The following is a 19,941-nucleotide window of genomic DNA, read 5'->3' on the forward strand; positions in this document are numbered from 1 at the left end:
ATCTAACTTTCATATTACTCCAAATGCTTATTTGTGTCTCCAGGTACCAGGTACTCTGCACCTGATAGCATTCTAAGGCTATGTATAAATTTTGAGCAAAGTCATGCATCTGCACACAAGCCTTTAACATGTTTACTATTCATTGCTATGATGAACATGTTCCAGCTAACATGATGGGCTTTTGCCTCAGATATCCTTGTTGTTTTGGGTGCTTTAAAGCTCACTGTTAAATCTTAAAAGCCAAAAAAAACCCACTCAGTGAAACTGCACAGCTCTCTGGCTTCAGGAGAGAGAGCCGGATTTACACCAGCTGAGAATCTGATTGTTGCTTTTGAGCTATCGTAATTGCTTAAGTGAAACAGACAAAATAATTGGTGCAAACTAATACAACTGATGGAAAAAGATTCAGTGTTTGTCAATACCAACTATGCTATGGAGAACCTGATCAATGAATTAGTCTATCAATTAATTAGCCTAGGCAGAAAATGACTCCCTGTACTGTCAGTCCATGAAAAGATCAATAAAGTCAAATGTCTAATTTAGTGTTTCTCACGTAATGATTATATTATGAGAAGAAGAATTTAAAAAGTACTTATATACTGTTTCAATTACAGTTCTCAAGTGTTCCATTAACAATAATATACCCAGATAGTCATGTTAGAAAGATTAAAAACACAAATTTCAGGATATTAATGCTGTAAAGTTGTTTGTCCTCCTCTCTGTTTATGCTGCATCTTCAAGGGATTTGATATTCTTGTAAAGAAATGATTGGGTGGTATAAGGATTCACGTATGCTGAGCAACCATTTTGTCAGTTCCATGTGGAAAATTGTGGCAAGAACATCTGGCTTTTAGGGCAAATCCTTCATTTTGGCAGGGCTAGACTGACCCACCTCTCTGGGATGACTTTGGGAATTCACAGCTGTTGTTGTGTCATCATCAGAAACACACAGGGCAGAAAACTGAGAACTCAACCTTTTTCTGTTTTAATTGGCTGCAGTCTTATTATGTCTGCTAAGTGTGGCCTGGTCACTCACACATTGAATTTTGCATATTTATAATTGACTTTACAGCAAAAATAGGCAAATACATCTTCTGTTACAATCTGGTAAAGTCCCTAATTATGAAGCCTTTAAAGTCTGGCTGTTCGCTGTGTAGTATGAAAGAGAAGCAGCCATTCTTGCTGTCATGCACTCACATTTGGTGGCTATGAATTTTAAAATATGCTTTGCACTACAGAAAAAAAAAAAAAGGAGTTTTAGATATGCAAGAGGGCATAATCATATGGAAGCTGAAGTAACTGGCTATTCGTCAGGCTTGGAGGCTGATAAAAACAGATTTTGTGAAGGGGGGAAAAAAAAAGTCCAGATTACCTGAAAATAAGATTTTACTGAAAGGAAAAATATGTTGCAGTAATCCTGTGATAATCTGCTGTGGTGAATAATAAACATAGAGCAAATATCAAAATAATGCTATCTACAGTCAGTGAATAATTACTGCTTTGAGATGATCTAGGCTTTGGTGAACATGAAGATTACTTTTAATGTTGGAAATAACCTTTTACCTTTTTCAGTCTGTTTCCAGTCTACAACGCTATCTTTAAAAGCTTAGTCATTTGCAGAACAATGATGTGTTACTTCATGTTTCATATTCCAGTATCAACTTTTCTATTAAAAATAGATTCAATTTTAAGTAACTAGTGATGATATATTCAATATGAGTTAGCTGGATGAAAAATTAATGTTGGCAGTACGCTTGTTTTGCAGGGATTAGCTGAACTAGCCAGAGCAAAATTTAAATGTGTCTGCTTTTTTCAGTTTCAGCATATTCTGCCTAAAACTTGCACTTTGTACAGGTTTTAAGGTATCAAAAATAAAATAATGCCTCACTTCAATGTAGGGAATGGTCACTTCCAAGCTGTTGCACAGGGAGTCATAGGAGATATTGTGCCCACCCCACTTTGTGTCCACCCCACTTTGTGTCCTCCAGAATGCCTAATTTTGAAGCAAGCTCCCATGCACATTGCTACTGTGCAAACATGTTGGTGTGTTACCTCTTTGCAGGAGATATCAGAAGCCCACAGAACAGCCTCTCAGCAGATGAAGAATTGGTGAAGAAAGAGTAAATTATATTTAACCTTCTGGGACAAAGGAGGTAAAGACAGACAATCCTTTCTTCCAAAATTCACAACATAGTGCTAGTGGCATGTTCCTAAAATACAACATTGTCTCCAGGATTGACTAAGTCGGAATAAGGCAGTAAACTTCTACTTACCTGGCTCACTTCCTTGAAGAATGTCCCTAAAAGGGCTTTTCCCAATCCACACCCAGCAGAGCATGCCATGCATTTCCTCACAGTGAATAGCTGCAGGTTAAGAAAAACCCTTGATGGATTTCATAGCCTCAATATCCTACAACAGTTCCTATAAGAATATATTAAGGCTGGAACTTTTTTTTCAGTGTGAAAGAATTGGCTCCTTTGCACAACATTGTCAGCAGGACATTTTTAATGCATATGTGGCAGAGGTGCAGGTTTAGGGATCACTCTGTCATAATGGTCCTTTGTGAGGTAACCCATATTTATTGCTGCCAAATCCTTAATTCACAGTGTCACTAATCCTGATGTGGATTATCTGGGTAAAATTTTAAATGGTATTAAACCCCCTGATGAGGGCACTACATTTTATTAATAACCAACACATTCTAATGCAGCTACAGATAGACAAAGTGGAGATACATCTTCATTGATCATTTCTGCAGCTGCTGCTAGGTAGCACCAATCTTTGCATGGACACTTCTGGAGACACCAGTTTGCATGTGGAAAGATAAGAGTCTATTTCTTTTTTAAAAAAAATATTATCAGCAATCAGGTGAGAGAGAGATAGGGTTCTTTTTGTGTGAATCAGAGTAAAACTCTAACTATATATGCCTAAAACCAGCCAGGAGGGCAGGCAATCTGGCTGCAATCCCTGATCACTCCCAGCACATGCACACATCTATCTGGCTTTTCAGAAGAAAGGGATACTCCTCATCTCTAAGTAAAGAGGTACCTTGAGAACTCATGCAGCACATTAACAGAAATCTAGTTTTCTCAATTAATGATCTTTTGCTTGGGTCTAGGACTTCCACTGCATAAAACAGTAGAATGCTGCTTCACCAGATCTGAGCAATCCCAGAGGTGGTTTAAGTAGCAATGCAAAGGAGTTCAGCTTCTTCAGGCTTTGATATTTAAAGCAGCCTGTGGCAGCTGCAGAGTTGGCAGCTGTGGGAAGCTGTATGTGATGCCAACGGTGGAAAACATGGGTCCAACTCCTTCCCTGGTTCAGGAAGACTCACTGGTGTCACTGTCATGAGTGTGCGCTGGAAGGGACAAGGATCCCACACTTGGTTCACCAAACCTTTCCTGTCACTCTTCATATTAAGGCAGCACTCGTGTCCTGTTTATGGACAGGGAGCAGCTTGTGCTGGGCACTGACCATGAAACTCTGAGCCCCAAAGAGCCGATGGCTGTCTGCCAGCACATGAAGAGGGCAAGGGGACAAGAAAATGTGCTCAGCTCTGCTGGGACAAGAGAAGGCCGCAAAGCCTGCAGTCTTAAGCATGCTATCTCTCTAAACATTTGTGTCTTTTTTTGGTAATAGGCTGAATGGAGTTTTTAGGGAAGAATTTGAAGATCACTAAAGTAACTGTATTGCTATTAACAGAGAACATTTCTGCAGCCTGACCTACCACATGGTGGAAACCAGAGAGTGAGTAATAATACCACAGATGAAGTAATCCTCTTGGTATTTATGATTTGTTTGGTTGGGTGGATTTGGTTTTGGTTTTTCTGTTTTGTTTTTTTTTTTTTTCCTAGAATGGGGTGGAGGGAGAGTGTTAATGCTTCTGTTTAAATTTAAAAGTGTTTAGAGAGTACAAAAGTCAACAAGTACAGTTCTATGTTCTTTTCCCTTACATAATGCATTCACTCCAGCTAAATATGGGGACAAATGCCTGGTGCTATTATCCAATCTCACACAACATTGTTACAGTAAGGAACTGGGGAAAAAAAAATATGACAAAAGCATAGGCAGGCTATGGGGTCATTTTTGAAAAATACCTGGTGGCCTGTAGGGTCCCATGTGGCTTACCCCAGGTAAACCATCAAGCCCCGTGGGCTCTGCAGCCAGGTCTCCACCAGTGGAGGGTCTTCATGCATTTGTGTCCACATGGAAGCTGGCAAGGAGGCAGAGCCAGCTGCTGGGAGTAGTACCCTGGTGCCTCTGCCTGGCTGTGCCACGTCTGCTCCAGCAGGAGCAGGGGGTGAATGATGCCTTCCAGATCCAGCTGGGAGCCAAGAGGAATAGTGCACACCAGCTGATAAGGCTGGCACCGCTTTTCTCACTAAGGCTGAGCAAATCCCCAAAGGCTCTGGATGCCACTAAGCAACTAAAATTCTAGAGCATGTCAGAGTCATCCCAATGATCCACATCTGTTGGTTCAGTGAAATGGGGCCTAGAAATGTTGTGAGAATGGGATCTCTGCACAGAGGCCTGTAATTTTGCTTTAAATTTTCTGGGGCAGGAACCAAGATGAATAAAAATGGGAAATATTCACAGGGGGAGATATTTCTCTGTAATCACAGGAGCTTTGTATGGTGTTATTTTTGATGTTGAAACTGCAAAACCTTTGCCTTACATTTGCCTTGGTTCTGGTTATGTTTTTTACTGAAATGTACATCCAGTGTTTCCTCCACTGTACTTCTTGCAAAAATAACAAGCTCTAAAGCTTGTCCAGTATGCTTCAGCAAACCAAGCAATAACACTCACTGCACTGGACCATGACCATATGTACATGCAGGGCTGTCTTTTTATTTTCCATTCCCGTGTTCAGACAGTGTCACAGTATCTTTGATACAAATGATTTCATTGACTTAATAGTTGATTGTATACCACAGAAGTTTGCAATACCCTTGGAGGTCATGTTTAATGACACTGTTTTGCAGAGCCCAGTTCCTTCCACATGCACAGCTATCCTTGTGCTTTCAGCTGTACCATAATCCCCTTCTTGCCCTATATAGCCCATAGACTGGTAAGTGGGAGAAACCTCAGGAGGGAGAGTCCACACAGCCCCACTGGGGACAGGGATCTTTCAGGCAGGTCAGTGGGTACTTTTGCATTGGTTTGTGCCACTGGAGCTGGTTGAGTTTTTACACTTTTTTCCACCGTTTTTTTTTCCACTCCTAGTGCCCAGATAACTCAAGCAGGATCTAACAGCTGTCACAGAAACAATCCTCATAACCTATCTTGAGGAGAACCAACTTTGTCCAGGGCCCTACATATTCCAAATCTAATCTCTAATCTACTAAATCAGCTTCTTGGCAAGCCTACAGTTGTAGGAAAAAAATAGGTGATTTAAGTGCTGATTTTTTGTGTATTTTCTGTGTTGAGTTCTGTCTAGAACTTGACAGTACTCACTGGGGAGACATAGAAAAGAAATTACTATAAGGTTTGCTTATAAATGGTATAAAAAGTACCTGGTTAAAAATGTGTTTAGTATTTCATGCAAAAGAGTCTTGAAGAGTCAATTAGACATGCACAAACTAACGAACTGCAAAAATAGGCTTTTCCTCCATTAAATGCCTCTCTGTAATCATCAATATTCTTAAAAAGTGTAATGATTTCTTCTAAGTGCTTGAATGAACCGTAAAACTACCTTTTGAAATATTGATATTTCCACAATTTTGAACACAAGAATGTTTTCCCTTCTATATAGAAGCTGATGGACCATTGACTTTCAGTGTATTTTATCCCTGCTGGAGAACATACTGTATAATGCAAATAGGTGCTCACTTAGTAGCCTACATTTTTCTCTAACAGGTGCATGAGGCTCCTTTGTTTCACATGCTTTAGCTTTTGATTTAAGACTTAATCAAGGCATTCTCTGCATGGAGTGTTTTGTATGAATAAGGGTGATAGCTATCTTTATCTTTGAACCTGAAAGCAGAAACATTTCACAAATGGTTCATGCTCACATTTGTGAGGATGCTTTATCAACATCAGGTCTAAAGGATTATCATCTGGACAAATCATGGCAGCTCAGTTAGTGTCAAGGAACTGCAGTGATTTTTGTAGTCGAGTTTCGGGCCCTGCAACACTTGGTATCACAAAGGAAACAACAGCTACAGGTGAGAACAGTGACACATGTTCTCCTGAACTGTCCTCTTCTACACTGGATTATAAGCACATTTGATTTCAGAACTAATGTCTACAGCTAAGCATCCAGTTAAAGAAAAGTCAGTGGGACATTATTTTCTCTGAAAATGCACTTCCATGATCTCTGAAACTGCAGAATGCCAGGCTGACTTCTCCAACAACCCATATCAGTCAGAAAGAAAAATATAGAGGTGGCAGAAACTCATTATTTGTCAGACAGATTGATAGCTTTGAAATATAGTATTTCAACTTTTGCTTTTCAAAGCACTCATGTGTGGTTTATTTAATGCCATGTTATATTCTAGATGAGAAAACAATTTAAACATGTAAAATATCAAAAGAAAGCACTAAGTGATTTGAGATTTCTTTTATTTTCAAAGAAAAATTTACTTTTACTTTGGAAGGAAAGTAGATTATGAACTCTCCAAGTCCTGGGTACAGCAGATTTATCTCTCTCCAGCCTGCTCTGCTAATGACACCAAGTTGTCTCCCTGTGTGTTTTGGGTTGCTTGTTTGTTTTAAGGAAAAAAGCATAAGAAACATCTCCAATTACTAAAGATCCATTACAATGGAAGAAAAGAAAATTATCTGTGCCAAGAGCCACCCCTCCCTGGCACCTCACAGTGGCACCCTGTGTGTGCCCGTGCCCTGGGGGCTCTGCTCCCATGCTGTGTGTGCCTGCCCCTGTGCCACAGTCCATGGGCTCCTGGCAGGTGCTGCTGCAGCTCCTGCACAGTGAGTAACCCGAAGGATTGGATTTAGTTACCTTTTCCTTTGTGCTCTGGCACAATGCTGTGCCTCACCCCATGGTAAGCCTCTCAGGGCTGCAGCAGTTTCTGCTGCTGCCACATTTACTGAACTTGCTCTAATATTTAAAATGTGTTTGAGGAAAAAAAGCTGGTACAGGAACATCTGTGTTTCTTACCCCAGTCTGGACTCAGGAAATCTGCCAGTTGCCTGGAATACTCATTTAATTGTAGACATACCTTTATCTCTAGTCTGCCTTATAACTACATGACAGGAAAATGCAAATCCTTCACTATGCTACAATTTAACAGCAGGACTCACTGAAGCCTTACAATATTTATTAGATCTTTTATTTATTGTCAGTTGCCTCCTTTTAAGTATGGCATGGACACACACAGATACCTACATTGTATTTTACTTATATCAGTAGGTGTGGATCATTCTCCAAAACTAGTAAAAAGGATTTTAAAAGGTGTCTGTCATCTGGAAAGCTTTTTATTATCCAGTGTCAGCCACTGGAAATTATGTACAAACTAAAGCAAATGGAACAAAAGTTAATTATCTAGTATGGCTATTGTTATTATGTAGAGGAGCCAGCCCCTATTGATTAATGAGTCAGTGTTATGTTTGCTCACAGGAATATTAATATCTCGTGCACAAGAGAAGTCATTAAAATGAGCAAGGAAGACCTTGACTTTAAACTTAAAGTGCACATTGCTCTAGTTATGTGAATCATTTTGTCAGGTATAGCATCATAGTTATAAATTATTGAAACATGTAGTTATTGTAAAGATAATTCACATAGCCTGTTTGAAATTAAGCAAGTCAATACTCTTCCCATTATGTTCTTCACTGTTACAATTAGGAGACTTCAGGTGGACAAAAGAAGATTTAGGAGATAGGATAAGACTCTGGTGTGTGAGTCTTTGCCTCACCTAACCCCTCACAGCATGAGAAAACAGAATAATGCTGTGTCCATACTGAGCTGATGGAATGTGTGGGATGGGTCAAGAGAGAACTCTCATAAAGTGACTGCAGAGCACTCCAGATGGCCCAACAATAATTAGCAAGTAGGATTAAGGTATATTTCAGAATCCAGGTCCATCACATTCCCTCTTCAAATATTCCCAAAACCACCAAATTATGCACTGAAAAACCTACATTACTATTTTTTGAAAATGTATGTTACAGAATTATGAATATAATAACAGCTTACTGGAAATACAACTGTACCTGCTTTTGCATCATGCTAAGACCTCAAGCTTAAAAAATCCAAATGGAACTACAAAGTTGAAGTCCATGATTCATTTACACTAATGCTATGTTACATCACTATGAGAGAGCAGAGGAATGTTTAGATGGGAGTATGTTTTATTGTATCTAATTTACATGCTATTATTAAGAGCAAGCCAAAAGCAGTCCTGGTATAAATGAGGATTAGGTGTCATGTAATTTAAAAAGAGAAGATATCAAAAGGGAATATAATTTAATTTTATTAATGTATAAGTAGAACTAGGACAAAAATTAATACTAAAATATTGGAAATATTAAGCAGTATTTTGGGGATGTTTTGTAGGTATGTTGTAGGCAGTTCCTGTTTCTGTAAAATGCAGGCATAAGTTTGAATCTACACATTGTGTTTCATTAACTTTAATGCATTACTCATGTACTTCATGGTGAGCATATGTTGGGGTCTTGACAGAAAGTATTGATACAGAATTAAAACCCCATCTTTGAAAAATTGGATCTGTGGGACCAAACCTGTATTAACTTTCCTGTGAGCCTCCACTAATGCCAGTGAGCATCAAACCTCTCTCTTTCATCAACATAACTCATTTCCACAACCAACTGTTACCTTATTTGGCTTGTTGTGACAGCAGAACAAGAGACTAATCCCCAGAAATAGCTGATCAATAAGAAACTGTCCAAAGGATAAGAACAGAAACCGCCAGTGGTCTAGAAAACATAATCTACTTGGGAAGATTGAATGAGTGGTGTAATTTAACCCAGAGAAAGTAACTAAGAAGGTGTAACAAACTTCAACAAATATGCAAACATTTATGGGAAGAAAAGAGGAAATTACTGTGCTGTGTGTTCAACTCAATTATTGTGCAGTTCTCGAGGGTGGACAGATCAAAGTGTAATCCATTTAAACTGTAGCAGGGAAGATGTCAATTAAGAATGCTTGGAGGTAGACTGCATGGTGAGGCCAAGGCGATTCATCCTCTGTTTCCTTTTGTGTTCCACTGTTTTAAAGCTTTTCCTTCATGCTGGTCCTGCAACAGAAGATGAGAATGGGTTGTAGGAGGAATATAGGCTATCTAGAGAGTTGCAAGGTGGAGGGAATTTGGCCTCTTCATCCACTTCCCTCTCTGTTCCAGCAACCTCTTTAGCAGGGCCTGAGGCAATGTACAACATTGCTCTTGCTGTGCCATGAGTCTGGATGTGGCTGACCCAGAGAGCCTTGCAGGATACAAGAATTCAGCTGGGAGACACACAGGGGAGAGCAGGAATGATTTTTTTAACTGGAACCTCAGCCAAATGTCAACAGAATTTCGGGTAAGGCAGCAAAGCTGCTTCTGGCCAAGAGGATAGCTCTCAGTGCAAGAGAATTCCCAGCTGCAAACAGAGGGAAGATGAGAACATCTCAAAGTAAAAGTTACAGAAATCCTCTATAATGGAGTTTAAATCCAGAGTACTGAATTCCTTCTGTTCTGGATCATGCCAGCATGGAGAGCTAGTGCTTCACCCTGAGTCTTGGCTGTGGGACCAGGTGTGTGTGTACATAGCACCCATGGAATTCTGCTTCTGGGCCCCAGGACATACATCAGGATGGGCTGGAGTTCACTAAAGGAGACAGTAGTCTCGAGAGACAAATTCTGCTCTTAATTAGTTTGGCCCACCTTACTGACCTCAATTTGTCCTAGCATTTCCCTGGCTCTTGATGAGCCACTGTCCAAAGAATTGCAAAACAAATGTTTCAGTGTCAGTCACAGTGCCATAAAAGACGACAGCATTTCAGAGGAAACCTTTAATGTTCTCAAACTATATTACATATACAATTTTTGGTAATCTAATAAATAAATATTTTGGGTTTAATGAAGTCTAGCTTTAGCTTTTTTAGTCATGGGTGGATTTTTGTTCTAACTCTGCTAACTTGCAAGGAGTAAAAGAAATCAAAACAGATCTAATGATTTCAATTAAACATCTTATATTTCCACATTTAAAAAAAAATCTATCAAATTTGCACGGAAATATTTTAAGGTTAATAGATTACCTCTGAACCCCAAGGAAATCAAGATTCTTGTGCCTGCCTGTCATTTACTGGAGTGGTTACTTATCTGTCAATATTTCTTGCTTTTTTTTCAAGTCCCAGGCCTACTTGATCTTGTCCATTTGGCACTGCTGGAGGAATAACAAGTTTCTTCCCATCATGCATCTTTCTGGGATACATCATGACAGGGAAATCTCAAAGCCCAGGTCAATTATAACAGAAGATGTGTAGCACCTCTGCCCCCACGGCGTCTTCTGGGGAATCCACTTGGCAAAATGATATAAAACTATTTTCGAAGACTTCCCATGATCTGGCACTACTTAGAACTAAGTGACTGGCAAAATGTAAGGAAATGTGCATATGCAGCTCAGCTCATCTGCCTCTGCTTGCCAAGGAGCCAACTAACATTGCGTGTGAGGAGGGGCCTGAGGCTGGCAGAGTTCTCACAGAAAGGTAATTACTTTTTAATTAGAATTCATTGAATAAGTGATAGATACCTTCCATACTTTCTCCCAGTGATGATTTTAATATTCCTCTGTCAGGTATTATGAGGCAGGAGCTGACAGTGAGTTACATGAAGTAATCCTGTAGCTGGTAGCAACTTGCATAAAGTAACCAACTTAACCATTTGTCTTAGGTAAAATATGGTCCCTGTCCTCACCTTTTTCCATTGAGTCTGTCACTGGCATGTTGATATAGTGTTTGTTTACTCTCATTCCTGCAGGAGGAAGTATCATAGCTCATGTATCAAATTACTGTTACCAACTGGAGCATTCCTATTTAAAATAATGTATCATTATATATTTTCATAATGTGGTTGATGTATTTTCAGGACTTCTAATTTTTACAAGTATATCTGAATGTCATTTATCTAAGTGTGCAATTGTAAAATCTGTGGTAATATCTGATCTCATTATAAAAATCAGCACCTAAGAATGGACTAGAGTAACTAAATCTGAAGCTGACTGGATATTTGTGATATTTTGATAGCAATAAGAAAGAATTTCAGGTTTTTTTCTTTTTGCTGCAGGGCCTCTAAACACAATCTGACATGTGATGTATTTTTGAAGTCAAAGTTAATAATTCTCTTTACATAAAAATAAATACCCCCTATTGAATACTCACTCTAAAATTAGAATTGCATATTTCTAAGTAATATACCTGAGGAAAGTGATTTATCCTAATGCAATAATGGCATAGATTTACAAAGCTTGAGTGATACAATGTTTCTCGTTATGGTTGTAAAATATTTGTTGCCACTGTGGGATTTTCTAGATCATTATTTTAAAAAAGGAAAAACCTACTTTGACAGATGAACTGGGGCCATTCTGAGCAAATCACAGATACTTCATATAACAAGGCCTCCAAAGAGGGGAGCACAGACTTATTACTATGGCAACCCAGATCAAAACACTATTTTAGTGTAGAGTTTCCAGTTTTACAATGCAATGATGATTGTTTATAGTACTATTGAAACCAGGTTCTGCAAAGGTTCAAGAAATGAGCTGACAAGAGGAAAATCATTACAGATAAACTGGGGATACGTGAATGACATATTGTGGAATCTGCTCTTATTTGATCAAGTGATGAAATTGTGGCACAAACATAGATAAATAATAGTAGATGATACAGTCTGATAGACCCTATTTTGTTGGTTGTGCTTTATTATGTATCTGGAAGGTAATTATTGGTTTAATGCTGCAAAACACAAAAGCAGATTTAATAATAGAATTTACTGAACTTTGAAAAAAACTATTAATTCTCCCTAAGAATTTATAATATTTAAATTTAAAAATGCTTTAATTCCCAAACCATTGAGTAACACTTAATTGAGTAACACTTAATCACCTACACCTGGTGGTGGGGTGCTTTTTTCTGAAAGTCCATGATGGACTGGAATAATGCATGCTTAATCCTATATCAGCTAATCAGTGCTTAGAACTGTTAGTCCTACAGCAGTGAACCTCTTCAAACCTGTCTCATATCTGCAGCAAGGAAAAACAAGCTGATTTTTTTCCCTCATGGCAGTAGCCTGGGAGCAGCTCTGGGCACCCTCCAGCAGGTTTCTGCCTTGTGTCTACTGGCTCAGAGAAGTGAGGTGGTTGTTAACCTCCTTCCGTGCTGTAATGATCCCAGTTTCAATATAAGAGCCACGGGAGTCTGGGGACACTGATCTGCTTTCTGCTCAGGGTTATTTCTCAGCACAAGGGACATGGTGAGTTTACTTGTTCTGGCCTCTTTCCAAGTTCATCCCATTCTTCACCTCAAGATCTTCAGCAAATCATGACCACCCTCACTGAACTTCTTGCTAGCCCCACTTCTCAACTTTACCACATTAATGCTTAAAATCTTGAGTTCACCTGTCCGTGTAACTGGGCAGCATGGGAAAAGCCTCCACCCCACAGCATGAACAGAGGAAGCTCCTGGTGACTTCTTTAGTGGCTATAGAAGCAGCTCCTGTGCAGACAAAGAAGTTCACAGCCTGAGAAATAAAGCTGGAAAGAAGAAAGGTGAATGAAGGCTGATCACAGGAATATTTCTATACCTGTAACAGTCTGATCATTCCTGAGCACGTCTCTGGCACAGGTGCTTCCCTCTGCAGGATGAAACTTGCTTCCTGCTTTGATGTTTCTCTCTGTGGGACTGTCTGAGGGGACAGGTCTGAGAACAGCAGGACCTCCTGAGATGTGTTCTTACCTCTCCATCCCCAGAACTGTTTTCTTATGGGATGCTCAAGGTGAAAGTGTCTGTGTACTCAGGGCACTTTTGTTCCCTGAAAGAAAGAAGATATTTACTTACAGAAGCCCTTAATCATTGACTGAAAACACAAAGTGGATGAAATGTTTTCAGAAGGATGATTTACTATGTAGTTCGTATATTATTGTGGATGGAGAGGCTTTAGCTCTTCATGGAAGTATGAAGCAAATTTTTGCCTTACATTTGGTATTTGAGATGATGCAGGGAAAGCATTTTCTGGTGTAGTCGTACTTGGACCAGAATACAAAACACATCCTTTAGTAAACTGTGAAGCTTAAAGTTGTTCAAATGACACTTACCCAGCAAATAATTTTGAACTTGGGAGCATTAGAGAGGTCATATTTTCACATGCCTGAACTGCTGTTGAACAATCTTTTTTTAGCCATTAAAAACACACAGACTGTTTTCAACACCAGATACTATCACTCATCCCTGAATTATATTTTCCTGAGTTTATGACCACCCTTTCAAGGAAAATTAAGCCACTCCATTAACTCTGAGACTGGAGCACCCTTCAAAAATTTAATCCAGTAGCGCAGTTGCTGGTATTTATTGCTCTACCCTAATGCACTTGTATTTTCTCTGTTGTGCGAGGACTATTCAGACATCATCATACAAAAGTATCAGGAGTGTCTCAGCTCCTGAGATGCCACTGGCTCCACCCATTGAACAATTATAATATAATATTGTTCCTGGAATACAGATTGAGTCACCACATAAGTGTAAGGAAGCAGTGAGTGCTTTCTACTGACTCCAGTGTGTTCATACACTCTAGCCTTTTCCATCTAACCTCACAAACATCTGTCTTCAGCCAAGAAACAGCAACAAGGATGTCAACAGCTGTTCTGTTCAGCCAAGTACAGTGCTGATGTTAAAGTTTTCCAAGATCACTGATGTCCTACATTATTAATCAAGGGCCTCAGAAATAATTCTGCTGACAGACTGCTTATGAAATATGTCTCCTGACTTCAAAGTATGGTCAGCTCCCTGTCATATAGCATGGAGCATAGATGAAGGCTGCAGGGCTGAGATTCAACTGGTGAGAACTGTGTTAATCACTTGGAGGTCTTAAGAAGCATCCAACAGAAATGGCTGAGGTAACCACAGGTCTCTCATTTTCCCTTGTAGTTTTTGGCACAGTTACCTTTATTCTGGAACATCTCTATTAAGGCAAATCTCCGGAATTCATGTAACAGTAATGGCAAAGAACATTTCTTGCCTTTGTTCATCCTGGCTTCCCAATACTAACTTCTGTTTATCCAGCTTACCTGCATGGTGGATGCCCTGTGTGGCCACTGGTAGACAACATGTGAAGAATATAATCACTTGTTTCCTCAATATTTCTAATTGTGCTTCCAACACTACGCTACAGAGGACACCAGAGAGATGGTTTCTATCTTCCTGTGACATTTCATGGTGACTGAGATAACTAAGACAGTAAAGACAACAATTTTCTCATTTAATAAAGTGGTGTGCACCAGCACAGACTCTTTTTAAACCTTATGCCCTATTCATTTGAACACATACATTCTCTTGGTCTTCAAGGTCTCTACCAGGTCATTGTCTGAGGCCTCTGGGTGTGGGATGGTGAAAATAATCAGAGACTGAATTTTTCAAAATCAGTTTTAAAAAATCTTAGAATATGAAGTGAGTACATCATTTTGATATTAAATAGAAACAAACTTCAAGGGAAAAAAACCCCCTATCTAACACCCCAGAGATGACCATTGCATGAAACCTCTCACAGCCTGGGAAAAGCAGGAATAAGAAAATTTTGAGTATGAAAATAAGTCCAGGAGAGAGAAACAGAACAACCTGCTGGCTTAGAAATTTCTCTGTTCTCCTTTTGGTCATTTTCTTCAGCTCAGGCTCTCAACAACTTCTATCAGTCAGAATGTCTTTAGCATTTTATCTCCAGTTCACAAAGAAAGTAAGACCTTTGTTAAACAGCAGCTTCCTGATATAAAATGTCTTATTAATTTGAAATGCAAAATGGCACCTGCATTTCAGAGAGCTGCCAGGTGAAGATGTCCTTGTGAGGCACAACAGTGGCTCTGGGGAAGATTGTCTCCAAGGAAGGGCAGCACAAAGCCAGGCTTGGGTGAGTATCTGCTCTCTATCACTCACATATATAATAAGAAATATATATTAAGAAATAATTGCATAACCTGATCATCTCTATGCTTAGAAGTCAGCAAAGCTTTATTCCTAACCAGATCCCCTGCCACAGGATAAATCCTCTCCGTCAATCTCATCTATCAGCTTTGTGTAAGTGCTCCATCCAGTTCTCTGTACTATTTTTATCAACAAGCACTGTCAGGTTAAAAAGTGGATGACTTACCTCCCCAAGCGATCTGAAGAATTCAGTGCCACAGAAACATGCTTAATGCTGGATAACCATGCACCTTTCCCAAGTGAATTTTTAATGGCTGGGGCTGCCTTACATAGTCTGCTGAGCAGAAGGAGCTGTGATTAAGCCCCGCACTCCGTGATTTTCATCCAAAATTTTCCGCTCAGCAGTAACAAAATCTTATGTAGTTTTCACTAAACTCTCCTCCAATTTCCCACTGGCTTTTAGTATGTGCAGATAATTCAGAATAAAGCCCCTTGTCACAGTAATATGTACTCTAGCGTAGCACGGAGGAGCTGTTTCACCATGTAAAAGCCATATTGCCAAGCTGTATTATGCTTTACCTGTCACCATGCCAGGAAACATTTAACAAGGAAGGAAAACAAGGAGAGTGCATGTGTTGCCAGCTATTCAATATAGGCCATTTACTGTTAAACTGCGGAAAGGTGCTGGTGTTTAAATGCACCCTGGATTTCTTCTGATACTGGTAGAAAAAAGCTGAAAGGTTTTGCACTGTTGACCCGCAATTCAGTGCCGCTAATTTGGACCTGGACTGTCTCACTAGGTCTTTATGGTTCACTGGTCTTTTTCTGAGCCTCAAGGGGTTTTTAGTTAGTTTGTTTGTTTTGAAAAAGTTTATGCTTCAGAAAGAGAGCATTTGGCCAAGTAACCACCTTCTGTTTCCGTGAGAAAGGGTAGCTCAGACTGCTTGAGCCCGCTGCAGGGACAGGGCTCAGTCTCACACAGAAACTGGGACAACCTCTGAGGTACAGGTGCCTTGCCATTGCAATGCCTTCCTCACCCTGGCAGCCCAAAGCCCTGAGGCTCCTCCTGGTGCTCCCCATGCAAGCAACGGTGCCTATGAACAGTGCTAACACTCACCAGCAGAGGAAGCTGGAAAATCAGGGGGAGCCAAACTCCTGCCTTTTGGGAAAAGCTGAGGTACCACCCTTCAGTTCTGCTCCCTGCTGCAGGCACTGTCTCTGCCATTCACATGAAGAGCTAGTTTGGTGACAGCCATGAAGCTGGACTGTAGGACATGTCCTCCCTTTGGGTAAGTGGGAAAAACAGCAGCTGCAGTGTGCAAAGTCAAACTTTGTCTTCCTTTTTAGAAAATGGGGTGCCTTTGGTGGTAAATCAAACTTTGTCTTCTTTTTTAGAAAATGGAGTGCCTTTGGTGGAAAGAAACAGATGTGCCTTCAGTGCAGCCCTGCTCTGGACAGCTTGTGGTTTGCAGAAGGGCAGAGATCTGCAAGTTACAGCAGCAGAAGAGGGGACAGGCTCAAAGTTAGCACTCAGCAAGAAGATCTGGTACAAGAACCACCAACAAGTCTTAGTAAGTAGCTGTATAGTTAAGCTGTGACATTATGAGTATTTGTAGTTTGTATGATTTGATGCTTTTATTGTTTTTTCAGTTTCTACATGGTTGATTTGGGCTGTTGTTGGAGAAGCTAGTTACAGTGTGCTTTTGGAGAAAAAATTCAGATCATGGATGCAGAGTAGTTGAAAGAGTAGCTCATGGAGAGGGCCAGGCTTTGTCCTGAAGCATGGAGCTGTGTGCCTCACTTCAAATTGTCCTGGAGTCTGGTTTAATCACTGCACTGAAACCCGGAGAGACCAATGACTGTTGCAAAAATGAGGTTGATGAGTGTTTTGCAACAACCTTGTTATAATGTGATCTACTGTGATCAGGTGTGTTATTCTGTCACTTGAGCATGTGTCACTGTAATACAGTTTGAATCCAGGACACAAGGGGATTGAGGTGCCCTCCATTTACAGTTGTTTCCATGTAGGAACCTTGAGCTAAGGGAGGGAAACCTGAGCTAGGCAAGATATTATACTCTGAGCAAGACCCCGTGAGGACCTTGTAGTGCTTAAAATGTGGGAGAACATTGCAAGTGTGGCTGCACAGCAGCTCTGGGCCTCTCTACAGAGGCTTCACTGGGGACTGGGGAAGAACACGGCTGCTCTGAGCCACACGAGCTGTGAGGGAAGATGGTAAGGCTGGTGTTGAAGGCTGTATCTGGGCTTTTCCTTCCCCTGCTGCCCCTGTGAGGACAGTACAAGCCACAGAATTGACTGTCTTCCCATTCTCAAAGTGCATTGAAAAGACTGTTCCAAAGTGGAAACAAAAGGCCTAATTATATGCAATCAGCAGCTCCTTGTCTCCTTCCTCTCCCCAAATGGTGCTGCCTCACTGACCCTGACAGTCATTTTATTAGTCCACCCTTGACTGGCCTCTAAGTCTCCCCACCTGGTGCTCCGGTGCTAATTGGTACAATTAGCCTCTCCCTCCCTGGGCTAATTGCTAAAGGCTGTCTCTCCATTTGCATGGGGACCAGAAGAAACTTGTACTAGAGGGGGGTCTGCAACCACAGAGACACCAAGAGGAAAGTGGAGAGCTGGGTTGGGCTGGTTTGCCGTTCTCCATTCTTCTCACGTTCACTCACACAAAGCACATAACTCTTTCTCTGAACAACACATAACATTCCTCTGGTTCATACTACCAATAAAGTAACAGGCTCTGCAGCACCAGGGAGCCGGTCATAGGATCTCTAGGGCCCTACGTGGCATTCAAGCACTTGGGCTGCTAATATGCACAAGGTACAACTCCTCAGCTGTCTGCCCAAGGTCTTTGTAAGACACAGTTTATGCAAACACCTGTCTGGAGAATATTGTGGGAAGTTGCTCAGAGGCTTGTGGTAGTAGAAAAGTTAATATCCAGATTGTTTAAAAGGAGCTGGGAACAAAAGCCCTATTGGCTCTTCAAAAGAATAGTGTGATCTCTGTACAAAAAAAAATACATGCTCTTGAAACTGCTACATGTTTAATATTAATACAAGTATTTGTTTGTGACTGTATTTGAAATGGCTTCAGATGACAGGTTGTCCTCTGTTGTCCTCAGCAGATAGCTGAGGGAGCCTTGGTGAGAAGAATCTGATTAGAATTAGAAAATAGATTTATAAAAGAAAATATTGAAACTGTCTTTTCATACTGTGATCTGACAGTATTTAATAATACCTTCACTTTTCTAAAAATACATTATTTAGATCTGTAAATTACACTACTGCTCATAAATATCTTTCTCATCACCTGCCATTAATGTAACTGGGATGAAAGTATGATAGTTGACTGAAGCTAACCACTAGACCTGCAAGGACATGTGCAGCATCCTCGGCTCTCAGCAGAGGGCTCAGGGCTGTAACTGGACTCTTGGGATGCAGGCAAGATGTGCACACAGGTGCAAGGGTTGCTGCAGGGCTTTTGTCACTGTGTGCTTTGCTTGCATAGGGGTGGTTGGGACCTTGGGACCTGACAAAGTACAGTGACCTGCCCTCAAGGTCATGTGTAGTTGCAAGGTGGCAATGTCAGAGCAGACCTGCCAGCAGCAGAACTCAGATATTTTCTCTCCAGTGCAAGTAACATTTATGCAGTGAAGTGTCAGAATCCAGATTTAAAGGCAGCTCTATAGCCACACTCAGGGGGAAGAAGAGGAGCAGGTAGAAATCATCTTCTGGTGGGTAAATCATGTATTGGCTAATCTCCCTGAAGTCAGCAGGTGAGGACTGAGAGATGTGCTTAAGGACATGACTTGCCAAATACATGTATCCAGGCAAGGGCTGGATTGCATATGTGGAGCTCTTGCCATGCTGACAAGTGAGTCCAGCTGAACAGAAGACCAGAGTCAGCTCAGTGGAAGATCAAGCTAAACCTGGGTGGCAGCAGAGCTGGTGTCACGTACTGAAAGAGCTTTGCCTGCATAAAAATGATTTTTTGTTGGTTTGACCTACAGAAAAACACCAGGCCTAGCCAGGGAAAGGGAGGAGTGGAGAGGGAGCCTCTAACAATTTGAACTTATCAGTCTGGAGATCAAACCCCTGTAGATGGTGCCATTGTTAATAGATACTTTATTCTCATGTAGATACCAAATGTATACCTTGCCAGGCAAATGAAGAGGTATTTAAGGTAAAAACAATGGGTTTGTTGGTCTAAATTCTAAAACAATTACTGCTGATTGTATACTCTTTGAGTTCAGGTAAGAGAAACTAAGGGAATTAGAGAGAAAAGAGATGGCTGTGCAGTTGATTATATGGATTGACCTTAGAGAAGGAATACCTGCAGATGAGGTATTTGCTGTTGTTGAGACCACATATGTGAATGAGCAGAAGCTAAAGAATATGTCAAGCTTTAGCTTATGTCGACCAGCTTTGATAATGTGGCTGTTTTTTAACAAGATTTACTGTATTGTCCAAATGAGATGACCTCTATGAGATGAGGCAGTGTTTATTTCAAACTATATAATGTCTTGCACTACCCCAGCTTTTTCAACCTTCTTCAGGTTTGACCTCAGTTTTTCAAGCTATGTTCATCTTGAAAAGCTATTCATATATCTAGGCATGGGGATGTACATCAATATACAGTTTGTGGATAGACACTGACACTTAGAAAAACACCATCCAACCAGGAAAACATCTGCCATGAACAAAGGTTTAAGGAACTATTCTTATCTCATGAAGAAGATGGATGGGTGGTGCAGGGCGCTTCACTGAATTTGCTGTGAACTTTACACTGTAGTGCTTGTGTGGGAAAGGCTATGCAGTCAGGGGGGCAGAGGTTGGTA

At 40.6% G+C, this 19,941-nt stretch overlaps 1 protein-coding gene across 1 annotated transcript in view; it reads left to right on the forward strand.

The window, feature by feature from the left end:
* LOC146766756 (uncharacterized) overlaps positions 1-19,941 on the forward strand; it is a 106,317-nt gene that overhangs the window by 49,122 nt on the left and 37,254 nt on the right. The window contains exons 7-11 of the mRNA XM_085586414.1: positions 2,063-2,153; positions 3,640-3,747; positions 10,310-10,666; positions 14,981-15,071; positions 16,481-16,656. The gene's annotated coding sequence lies outside the window, so the exon portion shown is untranslated. The remainder of the gene's footprint in view (positions 1-2,062; positions 2,154-3,639; positions 3,748-10,309; positions 10,667-14,980; positions 15,072-16,480; positions 16,657-19,941) is intronic.

This window comes from Lonchura striata, chromosome 8 (genome assembly GCF_050655825.1).
Source record: "Lonchura striata isolate lonStrDom1 chromosome 8, ASM5065582v1, whole genome shotgun sequence".
NCBI lineage: Eukaryota > Metazoa > Chordata > Aves > Passeriformes > Estrildidae > Lonchura > Lonchura striata.